The sequence below is a fragment of the Etheostoma spectabile genome, chromosome 7 (genome assembly GCF_008692095.1).
Source record: "Etheostoma spectabile isolate EspeVRDwgs_2016 chromosome 7, UIUC_Espe_1.0, whole genome shotgun sequence".
Classification (NCBI taxonomy): Eukaryota; Metazoa; Chordata; class Actinopteri; order Perciformes; family Percidae; genus Etheostoma; species Etheostoma spectabile.
The window spans coordinates 14,224,403-14,245,500 of record NC_045739.1 but is presented as its reverse complement, the minus strand read 5'-3'; the positions used below and the strand labels follow the sequence as shown (position 1 = coordinate 14,245,500).

Below are 21,098 nucleotides of genomic sequence, written 5' to 3'. Positions count from 1 at the left end.
ACATACATACATACATAGGTATGTGCACACCCCTATGCATTACTGAATGCATGATGGGGTACTGATTAATGTTTGCCCTTTGCAGGCATGTGTGCAAACAGCAGCCATTATCTGACCTTTAATCTAAGGGAATCGGTTTGTCTCCACGGGACAAAAAAACATCACCGGACAAAGTGCATTGCAAATGATGTTACACTTTGGCTGTTGATGCCACTATCTGTAAATTTGCCCCCCTTAAAGATGAAGTGCAAGACTTACATATGAAGGATTGTCCCTTACACTCAAGCCCTTGCCAAACAAGTTCAAACAATGCTGATTTTTCAGAATACCTGAGTGGTGTCTGGTGTCTAGGGCTGGGTATCACTTAAAAAATGTAACAGTGCTAATACCAGTACCTTTAAAAAACTCATATTATGCTTTTTGGCTTTCATTTATTGGGTTATATATCTTTTTTTTTGCATTTTTTGCCCAAAGGGACTTACCATCTCCAACAGAAAACACTGTACACACACTGCTACAAACAGCTCTATCGTAGTCCAGCCTTTATTTCCGTGATGAACTTGCGTTACTTTGTAACATGTTATAATGCTCGCCTTGCAGCTGGCATGGCACGCCCTCATGTTCTGCTTCTGATTGGCTTGTAGTGCTGACTTACTGCGCATGTGCAACTCCTAACAAAGATTGAACAGAAGTGAGATGTCTCACTCTATAGCTAAAAAAGAGACCTCGACAAAGAGAGGAGCTGCAGCAATGTGCAACAAAAACATGTTGTTTTTTTTAAAATGAACCATGTTAACCTATTTTGATATAACCTCTAAATACAATTATGAACCTGAAATTGAGCATAATATGAGCACTTTAAAGTGATGCCAATAGAGTACTTTGATACCTTTTTCCTACTTTCAATATCCATTTTGTGAATGGAAACATCTCAGCACTCTGAACTGACAACTCAGTCAAATATACCGCACCGAGCTTCACAACACCACAGATTTTATGGGTTGTAGCTGCTGCGGTAGTGGGCCAATCACGTTACATTAAATCAGACAACGCTTGCAATAAATGCAGGTATTGTTTGACTGGAGAAGTTTCAATACTAGTTGGTTCTTCGTTTAATACCTTAAAGGTACCAGAAGGAGGAGAAGAAGCATCCAAGAACGGTTTCTGGAGTAGATGCTCCAGATTAAAAAACAACAACAACCTTTTAGAGCCGTTTAGATTAAGGACTGTGAAAAGTAAAAACAAAAATCGTCAGGGGGCTGGGGAGATGCAGCAAGCTGTCCTGCAGGTATACGTCCTTAAGCACACTTTAATAGTGTTTGTGTATTTACTCTCACTGCCAAAGGGAGCAGACAAAGGTTTCACATGGCAGCTTTACCAAACCAACCAAGTACCAAACCAATGATTTAAACCAATTATGTATAGGTTACTTTCTATCATAACTTACCGTTTTGAAAATGATGATGCTGTTTTAGAAATGTGACTGTATTTTTTGAATTTCACTGATTTCCATAACAGCAAAAATCAAGCCTGCTTTAATTATTGTTAAAGTTACTTAAGGTAATGCACAGTAAGGTAATGCAGTGCTGACATTTTTAAGTCAACTGTAACACTTGGAAACATGCAGACCTAATGTGCTTACTGTGAGGAATTACACAACTCAAGCAAGTTTCAAGGACCTGCTAATTGATTTTCATATCATACAAAAATTAATGCAAAACCAGAGCAATCAGGATTGGTGTCCCACCAAAAAACTGTATAGAATCCATTTAAATGGCCAGCATAAATCGACCCAAATAATCAGTTGATAGCATGCAAATTAATATGGTTATTTCATTTGGTTGCTATTTAATATTATTCTAGTGCTAAACAGAGGGAGTGATTGTCACAGGTATAAATGAGGTGATCAAAATCTGCCAAAAGGGCAGAAAAGACACACACACACACACACACACACACACACACACACACACACACACACACACACACACACACACACACACACACACACACCTTTATGGACCATTGATAGCAAATTCATCAGTGGTTCATGACGGTAGTAACGCCTAAACTCTGACTGATGAAGGCAGCCTGCAGTGTCTGCTCTTTCTGGGAGTACTTTGCTTTGGATTAGCTAGTCAATTCTCATGAGCAGAACAATCTCCCTGCGTTGCCTGAGGAGATGACAGGGTCACGCCTGATGAAAAGGGAAAAAAACATATCTTGCCTTGGGGCACTCCATCACAGAAATCATTCTCTAATATTGTGTATTAACAGAGACAGTGAGGAAAATATATTGGTATTCAGGACAACACATACAAGGATGGATTGCTATTTATTGATAAGAACACCAGTGTGAAAGCAAGCCTCAAGTCGCCATGGTCCTTAGCCTCGTATCAACTAAAGAGGAGGCTATGAAGATGTCACTTAAGCTTCTAACATGCCAGAGAAGGTATGGGATCATTTAGCCTGTAAAATTAGCCCTATAAATTTCCAAGTCTTGAAAATGTTTGTTTGGTCTGACATGGGGCCTAACAACTAAATATTTAGTTAAAAATCATATAAAGCAGAGAAAAGCTGTAAATGTGGAACCAGAACAGATTTTTTCTTGACTTGATGCTTTCACAACCTGAATTCCACAGAATTCAAGGCTGTCAGCATTAATTCACATCAAAGGCATTTAAATGACGATGTCACTCACTGCATGACTCCCTCGCTTCTAGTCAGCCAGAGTTGATCACGTGGTCTACGCTTTACCATCGCAGAATCTGACATCCATATGCTGGCAAGCCTATTTCATGCTTCAGGTCCTTGGAGTAATGGGGGCTGAACTTGTGCGAGAGTAGGGTTAGAACAGAGCTCGACAGTGAGCAAAAAACTGATCAGAGAGAAAGATAGGCATTAATCTCCGCTGCATTTTATCACAATCTGCGTCCGTTGGCTTAAAACCCTCCTGTGTGTCTGTGGATGGTATCATCCACACTGGCCAGAACTTGTTCTCAGAGTGCACAAACATGCAAACAGAGCTCACATATGTACTGTGTATATTAAGTCCAGATTTGCATTTTATTTTTCTTTGGTGGACTGAGCATGCCAGATTTAAAACAATCTTCATTTTGGTGTCCTTTTACTGAGTTACATAAGCAGCCCTCTCTCACAATTTCACAGTGTGTACTTGTGCAAAACTGACAGTAATCCGTCAAAACAATGCATTTGTTTTAAGTCTTTCTCCCATCTATGACATGAAAACCACAAACAGTGAGATTACTTTAGTTTCTTAGGTTGCAGATGGACAGATATCCTGGACGGCTTTTCGAATTTCTTCCATGAAACTGGAAGAGGTACTGCTCAGGTCATAAGGGACAAACAATATGATGGAAGATCAGCTATCTGGTAGATACAATGATGGATGGATGGAGCCATTAAAATTAAACTGGGGAGTCTGCAGAAACTGCAAAAGAGCCAAAATGGCAGCCCTTACACAGAAGTGATAATGAAGGTGCAGGCTGGCAGCTAGCCTCTCTTGAGATCTTAGCGCCATGCAATTTATCATCCTCCATTACTTTGTATTAGTAGGCATTCAGGTTGCAAATATATGCTGCGGGAATACACACAGAGCCAATCCTAGGATATTGTAATTGCAGAAGTATACACTATTTGCCTAATTTGTGGATAATTAATTATGCTTTATATTGCATTGCTAGGATGATGCCAACCCCCTGTCTCGACCACTCAGGACCAAGCACCAGACCCGGGGTGACTGAGCCTTCTCCACAGACCCCTCCCTTTAAATCTCTCTCCCCAAACACATCCAAGGCTGCACCAATGTGTCCATGTTCAAATCACTGATCAAATCCCACCTTTCCAGAACTGTTTTAATGTGTGATTAATGATGTGTCTTATATATATTGTAGTGTGTTTTTTTTCTAGGATCATTTTAATTTGAGTACCATGAAAAGCGCTCTATAAATCAGATGAAATATTATTGTATTAATATTAAGGTTCTTCCTCCAGATAGAAGCTGGAGTCTGTGCTTTAATTCTGGACATCTTACACCCAACATGATGAGAATTTTAATTGGTTGCATCAGGCCAGGCAATAATTGCTCCTGGTTATGCTTGGTGGGCTGTGATGGTAAGAACATGTCATTTATTCAGCCGTGATATGAAACAGCAAACACAAGCTATCAGCATTTAGCATGTTTTACAACATCTATTTTCACTGGCTTTTCCTAGTGGTTTCATTTTATTGTTACATATTGTTAACATTGTGCTATTATGTTCACCTCATTTTCCCTGGGTGTTGCTATTAAGCATATTGAAAATAAATAAACAGTTGCAATTGTCTTGCTGTGCATGAGTGGGAGTAAAGCAGATAACAAAGCAACAATTTCTGATGCAATAGGAACAATAAACAAGTTCTGTTTTGGAGAGAGAGATCTCAGTGAGTATGACCAGGGTGTTATGCCAATGGCTGCACAGAAATATTCAAATTCAACTGATTCATCTTATTAGGTGGGTGAACAGATTAGCTGAAACAGGTGGCTAAGAGGTGTTTGGACATGTGTCCATGCTTCTGTGACAAAGCAGGTGTATATGCATGTGTGTCCATGTGTTTGTGTTTATATAGTTGAAAAATGACCTTTGGTGCTGAAGGCTAACGGTGCTGTTATTTATAGTCTGGGCCAAATGGGAGGGCAGACAGCATGTCACCATGGATACTTTGTCAAACTGTGGATGAGTCCACACACACAGAGTCAGACCTGCATGAGCTGGCTCAAACTACTGACTAAACCTTGCACTCCTTCAAATCAACCAAACCAACAAACACATAAACAAACATGCTCTGTTGCCAGAATTAATTATTGCCACCTAGAAAAGTCGAGCCAAGGTGACAATGATGATTTGGCAGACAAATTGGAGTACGGCGGTGCTGAAACAATCCTGGTTGCCTATTGAGATACTCAATATGATTCTGGGTCTGAAATCCGTAGATAATGGTTTTGGAGTTACATTTGTTCCCAGTTTTCAAAATGAGCAGGGCGTCTGCTGACAGCTTCAGTAAATAAAGCAACAAGACTGAAGAGTCTGTCACTGCAAATAGGAGTTACCTTTTCAGTGACTTACAGAGAGCAAGTTCTGTCATCCATCCAGGTATATTTGATAAGCTGAGGAGCAATGGACAGTGTCTGAAAGCAGCAGCCAACAGAGGGAAAATCGGATTTGTGATAGTGACAAAGTAAGCAGCCAAATTAATCTGAGATTTTGCTTTCTAATAAATATGATTGATGTGTTCAAACAGAGAGAAAGAGAGAGAGAGAGAGAGAGCGAGAGAGATGGAACATAATAAAGGCTCCAATCAGTACACCCTCGTTGAAATACAAAATTACTCCATTCTCTCAACAAATATTCGCAGATCTGACTTAGCATTCCTCATGATGATTACACTTGCTTTACAACTATCCCCGACTTGATTCTGACAGGCAGCTGATTATCTATAACTCATTCCAAATTGCCTTCCGTGTCTGCCACAACGGAAAGAAAGTAGCTAGCACCCGAGGGATTCACTGCATTCACCTGCAGCACAGTCGGTAAAAGAAGACAATTACGCAGCCAGGACCAAACTCTGATTCTCCCGCAATTATGTTGTCAAACTGTTGAATACACACACACACAGTCACAAACACATTCATCCATGGGTTGATTGACATATATATATATATATATATATATATATATATATACCCAGATGGACATATGCATGCATTTGGATGCATATAAATGCAGGTTCATATACAGCCCTCACCTGATTCTGAGATAGTGTCAAGTCAGTCAGACAGTAACAGGCTGTCCAGTGGAAACAGCTTCTGTTTTATAGCCTGGTTCAGAGAATGTGTTAATCCACAGTGTTAAACCCTCTCTGACATCATATCACTCATCTGGAGACACCGCTTTCTCTCTGAGTGACAGCCGTGAGACATCAAGGAGCAATGTAATCTGAAATGATTTGGGGTGTCGTTGCAGGCCTGGCAGAGCTGAGGAATTGATGTTTTATGTGACTTCAACACAGAGAAGATCAAAACTAGCACAGTTCTCCAGTATGCTGTTTGGAAGACATCAACAGCAGGTATGATCATACATAATCAGCTGCTTTGGTTACAAACACTAATGGCTGCATGAATAATGTTGTACAATTTTAGTTTGTAAAGACAGACAGTAAATTACCTAAGTGGTAACCATAGAGGATGTCAAAGAAATGTGAGACGTAAAGGTGAGTAACTGAACACAATTGCAAACACATAACCACAGGAGGGATAGTAAGGAGTATGCAAAGATGGCCATGCATAGCCTCAAGGTGTTTGTTTTGCTTTGAAATCACAAATTGTGACACAACCACACCTCAGGGTTAGGTCTGAAGGATTTGTATGACATGTTTCAAAAGCATATAGACTGACCAGTTTAACTCTACATTTATAGGTTGCTAGCACATTGGACTTCTGTAAAACGTCCACAAACAAAAAACTGGGTTTATTTGAATTATGTGAACTTTGAACTCTGTGTTTGGGCTATTTTAAGTCTGAGGGGCAGGTGAAGTACCAGTATTTAGATAAAATGCAGGTATTTGAAAGCAAAAAAGCAGAGCAGTTCTCAAAATCGCAACACTTCTCGGCTGTTGTAATTAAATGCTTTTCAGTTAAAATGGTCTGACACCAGTTTGGCGGACGCAGCACAAATCCCTGTGTGAATGTAAAACTGGTATCCAGGCTCAACACTGCAGCCAACAACACCAGACCACAGTGTTTACAATAGAAACAGAACACAATGCCTTCTTTACATGACCATGAAAACACTGTTGTTTGAATACAAACTTCACCGCACAAAACCTAGACTGTGATCTGGTCACTGATGAGTAGCCCAGCCAAACTCCCTTATAACCTACTCAGAACAAATACTACACTGCCCTATGACACCTCTGTCTTGAAACCGCTCAGAAAAGTGTGAATCATGGCCATATCTTTTGTCTCTACATCTCTCCCAGCTGATTTTTTGCCAGTTGGGGAAAGAATCTCAGCTCAATCTAACATTAAAGACAACTGACTGCAGGGAAATCAATTAATGGTGGAGTCTCTGACTCTGAGGTCAGTGCAGGTTAAAGTCTCCCAACGGCTCAGCGGGTGATCCACTATCAGACATGAGTCCAGCCAACACGTGACACATGTCACTGTTCAAGCTTAAAGCAGACATATCTCCCCTGCTTGGATCTGTAGTCCAGAAAGACACTACAGTTTTACTGTTCAAAAGTGCAGGACTTAAACCTACTATTTTCTTAATAACACAGGTGCACTTGTCTTTTCCACTGACTCACCAGAACTTCCCTGCTCCCCGTCAGACTTCATCCCGTCCTTTGAGAGGAGTTTTACAGAGGATTCCAGGGTTCCAGGATCTGTCAGGTGTGTGCTGGAGACTTTCAGGACAGACAAGAAGACAAACTCCAAAAAATCCTTCTTTCTCAAGCAGTTCTTACTCAAACCACATCCATTTTGAAATGTAAACTAACTAAATCTAAAATAAAGCTTAGTTGACACCAGGAAATACAGCTGCTGCTGTGTCTTTCCCTCTCTGAGTGTACCTGTCCAAGGCGACTCCCACGGCTCCAATGATACAGTACACTCAGCCCCTCCCCCTTAACTCAAATAGTTTACTAGGTAAAGAGGAGGAGCTGAGCTGTCACTATGATTTTCCCACATTGCTCAAACACACACACACACACACACACACACACACACACACACACACACACACACACACACACACACACACACACACACACACACACACACACACACACACACACACACACACACACCCAGCCTAGGTGTGGGCAGGTGAGCGTGTATGTAGTCTAACACCGGCTAGCAGCACAGCAACAGGTCTCCCAGCTGTTGACTTGCCTGAGGGTTTCAGTAACCTAATACCTTTAAAACAACACCTATGGTATCATGAAAATGACCACTGCAATGGGGAACACTTGCCAAAGAAAAATACTGTGAAGTTTGGTCTTATTTTTGCCTGCATTCATGATCAGTAAATTTAAAAAAAAACAAATGTTTGGAGATTGATGTCTTTGTGTCTTTTCTTTCAAGGCCATCAGTTTATGTTTTGAGTAACTGGAACAGACTACCATGGGAGGGAGTCATAAAGAGTAAAGTACATCAAAGCACCACAATAATGGTTGGATTAAGAACTACAACCATGGGATACACACAGGATATTATCATCATCCAGTGGATTACAATGCAGCTTGCTTTTAAATTGTACTAAACTAATAATCTATGTTTACATTTCAAAAGTTATCTTTGAAAGCCTTCTACATTTTAGTTTAATTAAAAAAGAAAAAAAATTCCCTGGTTGAAATGGAAAGAAAGCAATCAGACTTTCAATATCAGTGCAGACACAGGTTCTTATAACTTGTTCACACAAAGCTTGTTTTATTCAACCACCTCTGCAGTGACATGTAGTCCTAGGCAGGTAGGGGAATGAGGGATTAATGATCAGGTGCGAGTAGTTGTACAGATGAAAGCCCTACTTTAAACAAAGGTGATAAAGCATATTAATCTGCCAAAGATAAAAACTCTTAAACTAAGCAGAATGATGAGTCCGACATAAATGTAATCCCTACAAGTAAGGCAAACACAGAATAAGTCATTAAAAAAAGGCAAAACAGCAAATTTAAAAGACTCATCAAACAATGATTGAATTGTATCTTGAAGTTATTTCCCTTTCATGCTTGTAATAATTCCAAATAGCATTCTCTGTGGAGCCTTTGTGTGCCAATATGGATATTATCAACGAATATTATTAGAAATAATTCCTATTTTATCAGGTGATTAATTCACAGTCAAATTGAACAAATGATTATTATTTTTTTAAAGGTTCCCACTTCACTCTTTCATACAGAATCCAACATCCCATTCTACTCTCAGCATATGGGTCACCTTACCCCCTTGTTAGACAGCAGCTTCCTTGGCCTAAAAGAAAGGATCTGTGTCTGGGGGGGAGAATGGGGTAGGATGTCTTCAAACAAGTTAATGTAAAGGGGCAGGATGTGGAACAGGTCACTCCCTTTAAATTTTCCATTTTCCAGATGCCCATACCACCTCAGCTGGCTTCTTTCTGCTTTACGGCAAACTATGCTTAATTACATTGCTCATTGTAGCCTTTATAACGTCCCACTGACCAGAAAAGCTTGTTCTAAGCTCAAACACGGCAACTCACAAAACTGTGGTCAAATAAATGTAGTAAATAATTCTAAATTGATGCAGTTTTATTGTCAGTTATCTAGCGGATGTTTGTATCAAAAGGCCATGTGTACACTTCAGTACAATGAACCAACATCCCAAAAGTGTCTGTGATGCCTATTGCTATTATGTCAAAATCAATCAATAACTATGTCAGAAACCTTGATTGGATTCTCTGCAGAGTCGATAATCATTCGATGTATCATCACTCTCTCTGGGACAACAAAGCAGATGAAGAAAATAATCTCTTCATGTCTATTGTGTCCATGCATATTGGACAAAGTGAGGCAATTGTATGCTATCTACTCAAAAGGGGTGTTTGTGGCCCATGCAGGTCTGCAGCACCACTGATATGCATCAGATTAAAAGCTAAAGGGACGGGCTAAAGATAACTGTGAGGGATGGGTTGTGAACATGTGAGTGCGTGTGAGTTTATGATGATTTCACTTCATGATACCACACAGGATGCTCAGCAGATAGCAAGGAGAGAGCTGCTAAGCTATTTTGTACTACACCATTGGAATCAAGTCATTGGTTTTTGTTGGACCTTATTTTCCTCTTACTGTTGCAAGCTCGTTTCATAAAACGGTAACAAACCTTTTAATGCCAGGGAATAGGAAGGCTGCAGTAGTTATATTGGCTTTAAAGCACATTGTGTGTCTCTGCCTAGTACCCAATGGCTTAAGATTACAAATCAAACAATGAGAGATGACTCAGCAATTTCCCCATTCTAGAGAAAAGAAACTCAGAACGAGAATCTGAGAAAAAAACGTAATCGTGCCATTTATCATGTAACGCTGTGGGTTGTGAAGTTATTTAAGGAAATTGTGTGGGTCAAATAGTCTGCTGGAGTGGATGAGAAATGATTGCAGGGCAGTTCGCCGAAGAAGGTCATTTTTTGTGACAAAGGGGGTTTGCCATCTAAAACGAGTTCATGCTATCATTGTGGGCCACCAAGCTCCCAATTGTGCAAAAGTAAAAGCTTGCATATTTAACAAATACAGAAATTTACAAGCAAAGTACATCAGACCACATTAACAAACTACCTGTGCTTGCTCGGATGGCAGACTACATCATATCAATTATGCTATTCGTGCTCCAAACCTGTTGGGACATGCTAGCTGAAGTGTAAGGTGCCTAGGATGTGGTCCAGCTGCAGCTCAGTCACAGACACTTATGAAGATGAAGTGCTAATCAGCAGGTCTGTTGAGTTTCCTAATTAAAAGAATATACTTGGCACGTGACAGCTATTTACACTACATTAAGATAGCATCATTCACACTACAGGAACAGGGGAACAACAGGAAATTAGCTTTCTGTGACATGAATGGCTTATGCATCATGATATCGTAAAACAAAAACAAAAAAACTTGCATTTAAAAAGCTGACGCTCACCTTGTATGATGCAGACACAAGCACACACGCGATTCTAAATTCTGGGATGCCTGGCGGTGATGAGCTGAGAGCACTATTCCCTAAATGAAAATCAATTGAAGGAGACAATCTCTCTTTCTCTGCAGACAGTTAACACAATTCCCTTTAAAGCTCATGTTGCAGGTTTAATTTTCCAACAAATTTGTGCAATTTGCTTGTTGGTAATAAAAATTTGGTTATCCATTGTATGTGATGGTGTTGGAAATCCCAAAACGGAATGTAATACGAAAAGTAGGCACTATTTTACAGTGGTTTGCAATGATTCACCTTTCCCCCACAATGCATTGCTTGATGTCATGTTGGGGAGAAAACAGAGCAACCCACTGGTCTTACCTAATATGGCTTTTGGTCTTTTATTAACAGTTTATGATCTCGATCGAGACCAGGTGTCTTTAGCTTGTTTATAATAATATTGTTATTAGTTTAAAAAAAAAAACTTTTGAAGGATACAACGGTGTACAAATACTTGTTGTGTGTACTGTTGAGTATACTGTGAAAATGGTTCTTAGCTAATCGTAATCTGTAAAATATTGATTTTGTTTTAGCTCCTTGAGTGCTATCTGTGTGTGTGATCAGACCTGCTCCTTCCTTAAAAAACTCCCATATGGATTTATTTTAAAATTCTGCGCTTTGTTCTCAAATAAAAAGGACAAATGTTAAATTACACTGTACATTGTTATTTAACCAAACTTTACTGTTTTCTGAAAAGACGTGTCTTTCTTATTAACCCACATTTTCTACACTACATCTGGAGTATAGCTATATTGTCATTGAGTTGCTCAAATGCCCAGTGCTAGTACCTACTGTAGCAGTATCAGTTCTAACACTGCTATTATGAGGTATCACCATATGCCATTTTGTTTTCTTTAGATTATATGATATTAAGGGGAATGGCTATAATGGCTTGACACCATCTTGATACTATCATACATAAGTTACGTGTTTTTATATGTTTATGTTTTATTTTTATAGCCTGCCTGTATGCAATGAACTGGTATTGTCTAGGGATAAGTAGTCTTTCCTATGACTCAGTCTAAAAAGAATGGTAAAGTAAATATAAACAATTAAAATTCTCATGCGTGCTGGCTTGGAGGGGACCATGATCCTGTCTGAAATGTGTCTATACTATTTTTTGCACAACAGATTAAGGCAGCATGCCTCAAATCCTGGATGCTGAGTGAGGCACATCACATCCTCTGATCGCGGGGTGAGCTTGTCGACCAGCGGCCAAAACGCACTCACTCCCCTACAGCACAAGCTCTCCACCGCAGTTTCGGCACCACACACACACAAGCACCTGCCAAACACAGCGACACATTTTCACCAGAGGAAGAGGTAAACGCTTAGAAATAACACTAGGCAAATATGGTGTTACTACAGCTAGTCTAGTCATCAATCGGAAATGCGTTAATGTCGGGGTAAAGATTTAAATAGGGATTATCTTGGAGGGACGCATGAAGCCTTCTACTCCTATCTAACGAGATAAGTTTACTAGTACTTACCTGAACTAACGACATGATCACTGTCACTAGATATAAAGAAAACGTTGCCGTTCACTTGGTGCTATTCACTGACAGTAAAAAGAAAAGTCATTATTGTATGCACTGCTGCATTGCTAAATGCTAGCAACTCACCAGGAGACTTCCCCAACTCTCGGCAATTCCTCATTTGCCCTCTCACATCTGGGAGGTTTGAAATTATAGGCTGCTTGCTTTTCCAACTCTTCCTCATCCCAGTCAGTCGCCATAGTTCTAGTACTAGGCTAAGGCTAATCTCCCCAATGTGACGTCATCACCGAATTGAGTTAAAAAACACTATTTGGAGACTTGTTAAAAAAAATGATATACATATCTTGAGTGCTTTTTGTACCCAATAATCAACAGTGGTGTTTAACCTGCTACACAGCCTTTAAAGGACAGCAGCACCATACACACTGCCAAGAAGATGTCAACCTTTCATTGTTTATTTGACAAAGAGATAAGAGCACAACAGAGACAGTGAGAGAAAGATTAGAAATGAATTCTACTTATGTGTGTTTGTGTGTATGTGTGTGTATAGATGGTCAACCTTTTTAATCACTGCAGCTCTTTTTTGTGGCTTGTGAACACAGTGGTGTCCATCTTTTTAATGCCCGTCTTCAGAACCTTTGTTACAAAACACAATGCATGTGTTAATGGACACCCTCTCCTCATCAACTCACACTTTCCGGTTTTCCCATTCCCGTGATTATTCCAACACTGACTACAGTTTACCCAGAAAAACATTAAAACCACCCCTGTTCAAAGGATCAGCCCAAGAGTCCCAAAGTGTGAACTAGAAGGGAGAAAAAAAGTATAGACAGTGAACTGTGAAGATTAGAGTAGAATTGAAGAACAGTATGTAAAGGAATGTATTGCTACCTCCTACACCACAAAAAATGGAAAGAGGGAAATGTTGCAGTCATGTAGTGGTAATGCCAGTCCAAGTAATTGTTCAACACTGTCAAGGGCCAATCATGTCTGGATCACATCCAGAAGGAAACTGCTGTAATGTTCACTGTTGCCTGAATGTTCATGACTGTTGCATTTTTAGCCTTAAGCCAATGTGTTCAGCTGTAAAAGGCAAAGTTGGTTTTCTGCTCTATACGATTCGGTGTTGATTTGCATTTTAACACAGAGATATCATCAACATTGAAGTTCATATTATGTCTATCGAGGAATCAGGCAGTTTAGAACAAAAATAGCACTGCGTAAAAAAAAAAAACAGAAAACAAAAGGGTAGCATTGGCTTGGGTGTGTTAGTGGAAAGTAACTAAGTGCATTTCCTCAAATACTTTATTTAAGTACAGATCTCACATATTGTAAGTACAAATTTTCACATACGCAATCACTTCCATTTTATGCTACTTTGTACTACAGAGGGAGATATTACATAAATTACACCGTAGTTAACATGCAGTATGATTAAACATACCAATAGTATATACAACAGTTCAACTGAGAACCAACTACAGCATATACTGTTCACATCAATATCCATTAAAGAGTAAAAACAAAATGAAGAGCCAAGCTACATTATACTTACTTTTGAAACTTTAAGTACATGAAGCTGATAATACCTGTAATACAAATGCATTAGTTTGTTGATTAGATGTCCAACACTGCAGAGCACTTTTTAATACTCTAGAAAGTAGTCAGACCATAAATCATTCCATCCTCCGCCAACAGTTACAAGGTGAAGAGTGCAATTTTTCCATTTATATTTCAAGAAATACGATGCTGCATAAGGGGACCCATTTTTTCTGTCAGACAACCTTACATTTTCTTTTTTTGCCAGAGCCCTCTGTGCAGGGACCCTCTCTGTGCCAAAGCAGTTGTCTGACTAAAATGACTGAGGTGTGTTTGAAATGTTGTTTTGTCGCAGTGTTGTTTGTTGATCTGAACACGGCGTTAGACAGGGAACATAACCATAGAGTCAGCTGACTCCTGCTATTGCATTTTATTAAGTGATGACATGTCAGTGTTTGATTTGGTGGGTCACCAATGGATAACTGCAGCAGGTTAACAATGTTGAGGTCCCGGATTTGTTACAGCCTTCAAGAGGACTTCTCATAACCTCCTTTGCAACCAACCAACATTTTTACTCCTCAGGCAAAGCACATACATACTGTACATGTGGGGGGTGGGTCAACGTTAAAATGTCAACTGGAAGTCTTTTGTTTGAAATGAGACCAAAGGGTGTGCTACCGTATATTTTGGATGTACTGTAGGTCTTAAAAGTATCTGTCTTTTTGCACTTCATCTTCTGCTCTTTGGCTTATTCTTCAGGATTTCCCAACATCTACTACTTTTTCTCTATTCATCATCACTACCAATACTGTGCATCCTACATCTACAACTCAGACGATCTCCTTCACTCTTTATCACCATCATCAACTAGTTTATTTACCTCTCTATTCTCCCACCTTCATGTTCAGTAATCAGTGAAAAGAAACCGGCAGCCACCAGGTGCCACTCAGCTCTCTTCCAGATCTGGCAGCTCAGACAGCCACCATCCCTTTCCACCATCGCCTCCGCTGCCAATTCTCTACCGCCAGACGCCAGCTTAAATTAGCTGCACATGGGCCTTTTTAACAGCCATTTGAAGGGCAGGCAGAAGGTATTACAACCGGTGACTGGTTGTACCAGTTGGCTGTTCGCCTCGTGTCAGACTCCAAGGTGGAATTCAGAAATAGAAAATACACCTCTAGTACCACCTTGATGCCTGGGTGTAAATCCAAAACTTAACAAGGTGTAAGTGAAAATGTTGGAAGGGTCTCTTAAACGACAAAACAAACATGTGCAAAACACAATTTATTGACAGAGACTATAGAGAAATGTTTCATCCAGAGTGTTGTATTTTGGAAAAGTGAACTGTAAAAAATGTTTAGTGCACTGATTAAAAGCTGTTTATTTCGGCTTGGATCAACAATGATTATTTCTTTTAATTTATGACTACATCTTAACTTCATGGCACAGACTTGACATGGAACTAAGTCTTAGGAAGCCCTCCTACTTCCTTAACCACAGATGTCCAACAGTAAGTTTTTGTGGTTAGGTTGGATTATGCAGATCAGTAAGGGGTTAATAAAATAACAGGTTTAAATTTTTGTTCTTGATGGAAAATGTTTAAAAATAAACACTAACAATTTAATGTAACTAAAATTGCATTGCATGAAAAATATATCCAAAGTACAAAAACAAACTTGAAGTCTTTTATTGTACTATTGATATTTTCATGTTTATACATTTAACGTAAAACATGTATTGTGTGAACACTCACAGGGTATTAAGTATATTTTAAGAAAGTACACATAAATATGTAGTTTTTATTTACTTTTTTGACCTCCCTTGTGTGCTTTAAAATACATTTGGTGTGACTTGGTGATACTATCACTAACAGATTGAAGGCTTGCTGAGCTAATAGACAAAGGTTACTGCATGCACATTTGCTGTTTCTGGTCCATTTACTAGAGAGAGCGACGTGCCAACAACAAGAATTTCAGACAGTCTGAGACCTGGAAATTTTAGATGCACTGATAATACACAAGTGGGAACATTGCTTAGCAACCGTCACTGCAATAAAATGAATGAAGACACGTAGTGTTGTGCTGGATAGACCTGTGCTTCAACATGTTCTATTTTTCTGCATTTTCAGTATGAAAGTTGCTAGAGTATGCAAACAAAAGCATTGATTGATTAATTGAACAACACAGCTCCATATCTATATTTAGAACAGAATGTAGTATGTGGCAAAGCCTAACATTTTGAAAATATATTTATACTGTAAATATCTCAGTGGTGCAGCCTGCCTCTAAATGGATTCTAAGGAAATAAGAGCGAAGAAGAAAATACTATGAGCATTTGGAAAAGGCTCAGAGGAAGAAGAGAGGAAGTTATTTTTCCTTTGTTGATTGCTAAAATTAAGTCTTAAATCTGTCCCCCTGTTCACTTTTTGACCTTTGAGTTACACTTGTCAGTGGTCTACTTTAATGAAGCGGTATGAAAGTGAAAGTGACGGCTGAGAATCAGACTGCTGCTCTGCTCCCTTTGTCCCTTTCAACCTTTCAGAGGTCTTTAATGAAAAGGCCAGAGGACAGAGGCACACCGGCACCTTTGCATATGATTATTGCAGCTCAATTGAGATCTCCTGAGATTTCATGAGATCGTGTGTGTGTGGATCCACAGTGTGAATCTCCCATTAGATGTTTATGATGGTAATGTCCACTATGATCTCAAATATATTATTATTCCTCTTCTTGTCTTTGGTCATACTAGTACAGTGCCCCTTTAATATATGGCTGTTTTGAACGGGTCGATTATTTGGCCTGTGGAATGGGTTGTTATTGTTGGGGGTGGCAGTGGCTCATTCAATAGGGAGTTGGGTTTGGAACCGGAAGGTCGCCGGTTTAATCCTCGTGGGACTAATAAAATATGCATTATATATATTATACATCCCCTATTATTAACTAACTGTGTACTCTAACTACAGAGGAAAACATTGTACTAGTGCATTTCCCTGACAGAGAATGTTGCAGATTCAGAATACACTCACAAAATGTCACAGTTAAAATGTGCAGTCATCACAGACTCATGGCGGCTTTCCTTGCCTGGTCAGTTCCGAGATGAAGTTATCTTCTGTTGCTGTGTACTTAGAAGTGGTGAATTTCACAGCTCACAGTAACTTAATACGATATAGTGTCTGGCTTTTGTTTGATATCTCGGCAAAAATGCCTTTTTATTGAGTTTCCTCTAAGCAAAATACTCTTAGTGAATTTAAGCTAGACCTTTATTGTGAAAGGTAGACAGAGCCAGCGTTATGGCAGCGTTTTTTTCCTCAACCTTTATTGTGCAGTTGTGTAGTTTAATTCACAGTTTAATAATGTCCAATACTGTCCAAATTCCAAACCCTAAGTTCATTGGGTACACAGGAAACCAAGGTGAATGGGTTCTTTCACCGACACACACACACACACACACACACAAACACACACACACACACACACAGATGAGCAGTCTGAATGGATTATGTCAATACTCCAAATCTGATTTGGAAGATGATAATACAAACAATATCCAGTTATTGCATTCTGACATTGCTAAATAATGAGTCACATAAAAAAAGCAAAGTATGACTTCAGCCATTGTGTCTGAACATTTTGAGTAGCTAGTTCTAAAGTGTGTAAATTACAGTGGAGAAGCCAAGATATTGTTGCTGGTGGCAATTTAAGTGCCACCCTCCGAATGGCTACGAGGGCTTCGGTGGAGGCAGGTGTTTTGGAAAGTGTCAGCGTATGAGAAAAATGGAAGTGCTCGGCAGAGACTACTCTACCCATGCAACCACACCCACACATACACCATCACATTCTCCTGTTCGTTATTGTTCTTTTGTGCATTTCTGTCTCTGTCTCTCCTCCCCCCTTTGCTGTATGATTTTCTCTTGTTAATCAGAGTACATTCACAGGCAGCACTATGTCCTAAGGCAATCTCTCACCTCTTCTTCATGCCGCTCTTCACATTCCCATCCCCCTGTCCTTCCCTCCTAAGCCAATTTTTTTTTGGAATCCCTGTGTGACTTTTTTGCACTGACCTTCCTATTTTAACCGGCCCACATGCCAAGCTTCACCCATCTAGTGATAGCATTGCCAGTTAATGTGCAGAAGCTGCACCTGCCTCCATAATGATACAGTGCTCACTGCTTACATTTGTTTCCTCTCTCCTTCCTTGTCTTTCTGACTCTCTCTTACTGCAGACCTGAAATGAATTTGCTGATAACACAGGCCCTCAGTTCCTCGTTCTCGTTCGGATGAAACTTGTGGTGATGTACGTGGCCTTGGCCACTGCAGGGGTTGGTGGTGTGCGTGTCAGTGTTCTTCCTGAGTCTGCACCTTTACAGCACCCAGGAAACAACCATAGACCGACAGCAATGCACCAGCTAATTTGTTCTGAAGGACAGTGTGTTCGTGTGCACAGACATAAACATACAAATTATTATTTAAAAATATGCATATAACTAACCTTATCATGTGCATGATCTGCTCTACTGACATCCAAACGCCTCAACAACAAAAAAAATCTTTTAGCATGTTCTGAAATTTCATCAGTTGGATACAAAAAAGGTAAAAGGTTTAGAGCGAACTGGACAATGTCCAATCCATTTACACCCACTTTTCCTCTTTATTGTCTTAAGATGGTGCATGCTATAAACTCTGCAGGGTGCCCTAACTTTTGCAGATGCCATTTTTTTGTTTTCTGTTATTTGGAAAGTGTAAATGATGCAAATAAAATCTAACTTTTTATGATATATTATGCGAATGTCTAATCTGTCATTTGGTGCCTTTTGGAGATTTTTCCATCTTTTCTTAGCTTCTTTATGCACATTAATACAAATTTTTACCTGGGATGCCCAAACTTTCGAGCTCCACTGTAATCTCTAGGAGGAGTTTGTTAAAGTGCGACATGGGGAAATGGCAAAAATCGCAGTTACTTAAAACTTTCAGTTGAAAATGGCAGACTTCCTGATAGGTTTAAGGTATGGCTCCAATGAGCTTTGTAGGGTGCACTAGCAAGCTATTTTTGTACAAAAATTCCTGAAACCCTTAAAATACGTAGATTTTAACCAGGATTGATGGAACTGGCAATTTTGGTGAGTTTTTGAATATATATATATCTATATATATATATATAGACATATATATTGTGTGTGTATATATATATATATATATATATATATATATATATATATATATACACAGTATATTGTAATATTATTGCTTTACTATTACTAGAGAATCATATCATACAATCCTGAACTGAGTTTCTAGGATTTCCAGGAACTAGGTAATATTTTCCTCCAGAAATTTAGTGTATACACTCAAATAAAATACAAGTAGCTCAGAATGGTACTAAGGTTCAGTACTTATCTATCTGGTACTGATCTGCAGTGGTGGAATGTAACTAATGCACCAGATTCCCTTTTTTTCCCAAACAATCTTGTAAGCACTCTCAGTATCATTACGACATCGACAGACGCTAACAGGACAGCAGAGAGAACTGGCAGCCAAAGAGACCCCTAAGCAGGACACTCTAATGAGGAAAGGGCCCCTGAGGGCTCCTTATGTGACACTAGAGATCCATACTGAGGTTGGCAACCTTACAGAATCCACAATCCAAGAGATGCGTTTGTACTGGTGCCATCATTAGCTACTTTAATCCTCCAACTTCCTGAAAGAAGCTTTTGTCATGAAAGGGCTGGAACATGGAAACAGACTACAGATAAATGACTGTAACTGTGTTGGTCTGGAGAGCTGATGACGCCTATGCTGAGACACGTCTGACCACCTAGTTAGATCTGAGTCTGTGAATGAATAAACCCCTTAAAGTTTATAGGCAGCTTATTGGGGATCCTTCACAGTGACGCAAATGACTAACAGCAGAATTGTAAACACAGATGACTATGAAGCGTGAAAGTATTTACTTTTGACAGAGCCATATTGTAGCATCAGTTTAGAGAAGGTTTGAATGCATCAAATGTAAAACCAATAGCAATTGGAACAATGGTGGAACGGTCTCCACTAGCTGTAAGCCATGAAATACTGTAAGAAATCAGGCAACTACTGAATCAGCTTACTGAATTTAAACATTTATCTTATGAATTTGCATCAGAACATTAGAATGTGGTTGAAGTAAAGTCAACCAAAAACCATAACATTTATGCAAATTGACCCAAAAAAACTAAATAAACTTCAATTTACCTCTAGTTTAACAGCATTGAATTGTTGTTGATTCTTACACCTTTAAGTCTTAGTAAATGGTAAGTCAGTAATCACAGGATGTAGCTTTAACTTCTGTGGTGGCCTAAAGGTTAGAGAAGCGAGCTTGTGACCAGTAAGTCCCCAGTTCAATCACCAGACCAACAGAATAAAATCTGGGTGGGGAAAGAGCAGCCCTTGTCCCCTCCCCCATTACCTCTACTGAGACAGCAAGGCCCTTAACCCCAACTGCTCCGGTAGAGCTGCTTAGTGGCAAGCAGATCAGACTGTGGTTGTACTGGGCAGCTTCCACGTATGAATGTGTGAATGTGACAGATGTGAATGTGACAGATGAGAAGTTGTTCTCAATCGACTTACTTGGATAAATAAAGGTTAAATAAATACAATAAAAATGTCTAAATTGTTAAAAATTGAATAAAATGTAAACAAATTGCTTATGAATGCAATCATAATATTGCCTTTACCAGCTATCACGACTACGTTTTCTTCTTCTTTCTTGAGTTGAGTCACATTCTTCTTACAAATACAATGTATGTATTTAAATACATACTGAGAACATTTTCAGCCTGGACTATTATTTACTCACTGTGTTGTTATTGTAGACTACATACTGCAGTAGGATGTATAATTTCTGCCCTGCTGGTGCATCCAAGCATGCAACTAGAGGCCAAACTGAAAGAATACAAACTGCACAAAAACATAAGCAAACTGTTGTCGGTAATTGTTGTGTTCCTGGTTCAACGTGCACACAGACTGAATTGAGAAGCAGCTTTTGTCTGATAGCTGAAAAGCTGTGTGTGATGTTTTTTAAACACAAGGCTCGCTAGGTTCATTAGCAGCCAGACGCAACCTGGATCACAGGCAGCCCTCGTAAGCTAGAATAATATGTGTAATGTGCGCTCATTGTTCCAACAACAGGTGCAAGCAGCAAATGCTGAGAAGGCAGAGGAATTGATGCAGAGGTGCTACTATTAGCTCCTCCCGCTCTCATGGATTGTGTTTTTGCAGGAATTTTTTGGGATTCATATTTATGCCTTTGTGACAACATCCTCCACAACATCCTCCCATAGTGGCACT

At 39.5% G+C, this 21,098-nt stretch overlaps 1 protein-coding gene across 2 annotated transcripts in view; it reads right to left on the bottom strand.

Annotated features, from left to right (window-relative positions):
- The window catches only part of LOC116692400 (kazrin), a gene marked incomplete at its 5' end in the record, with an annotated part of 192,232 nt that overhangs the window by 32,130 nt on the left and 139,004 nt on the right, over nucleotides 1–21,098 (bottom strand).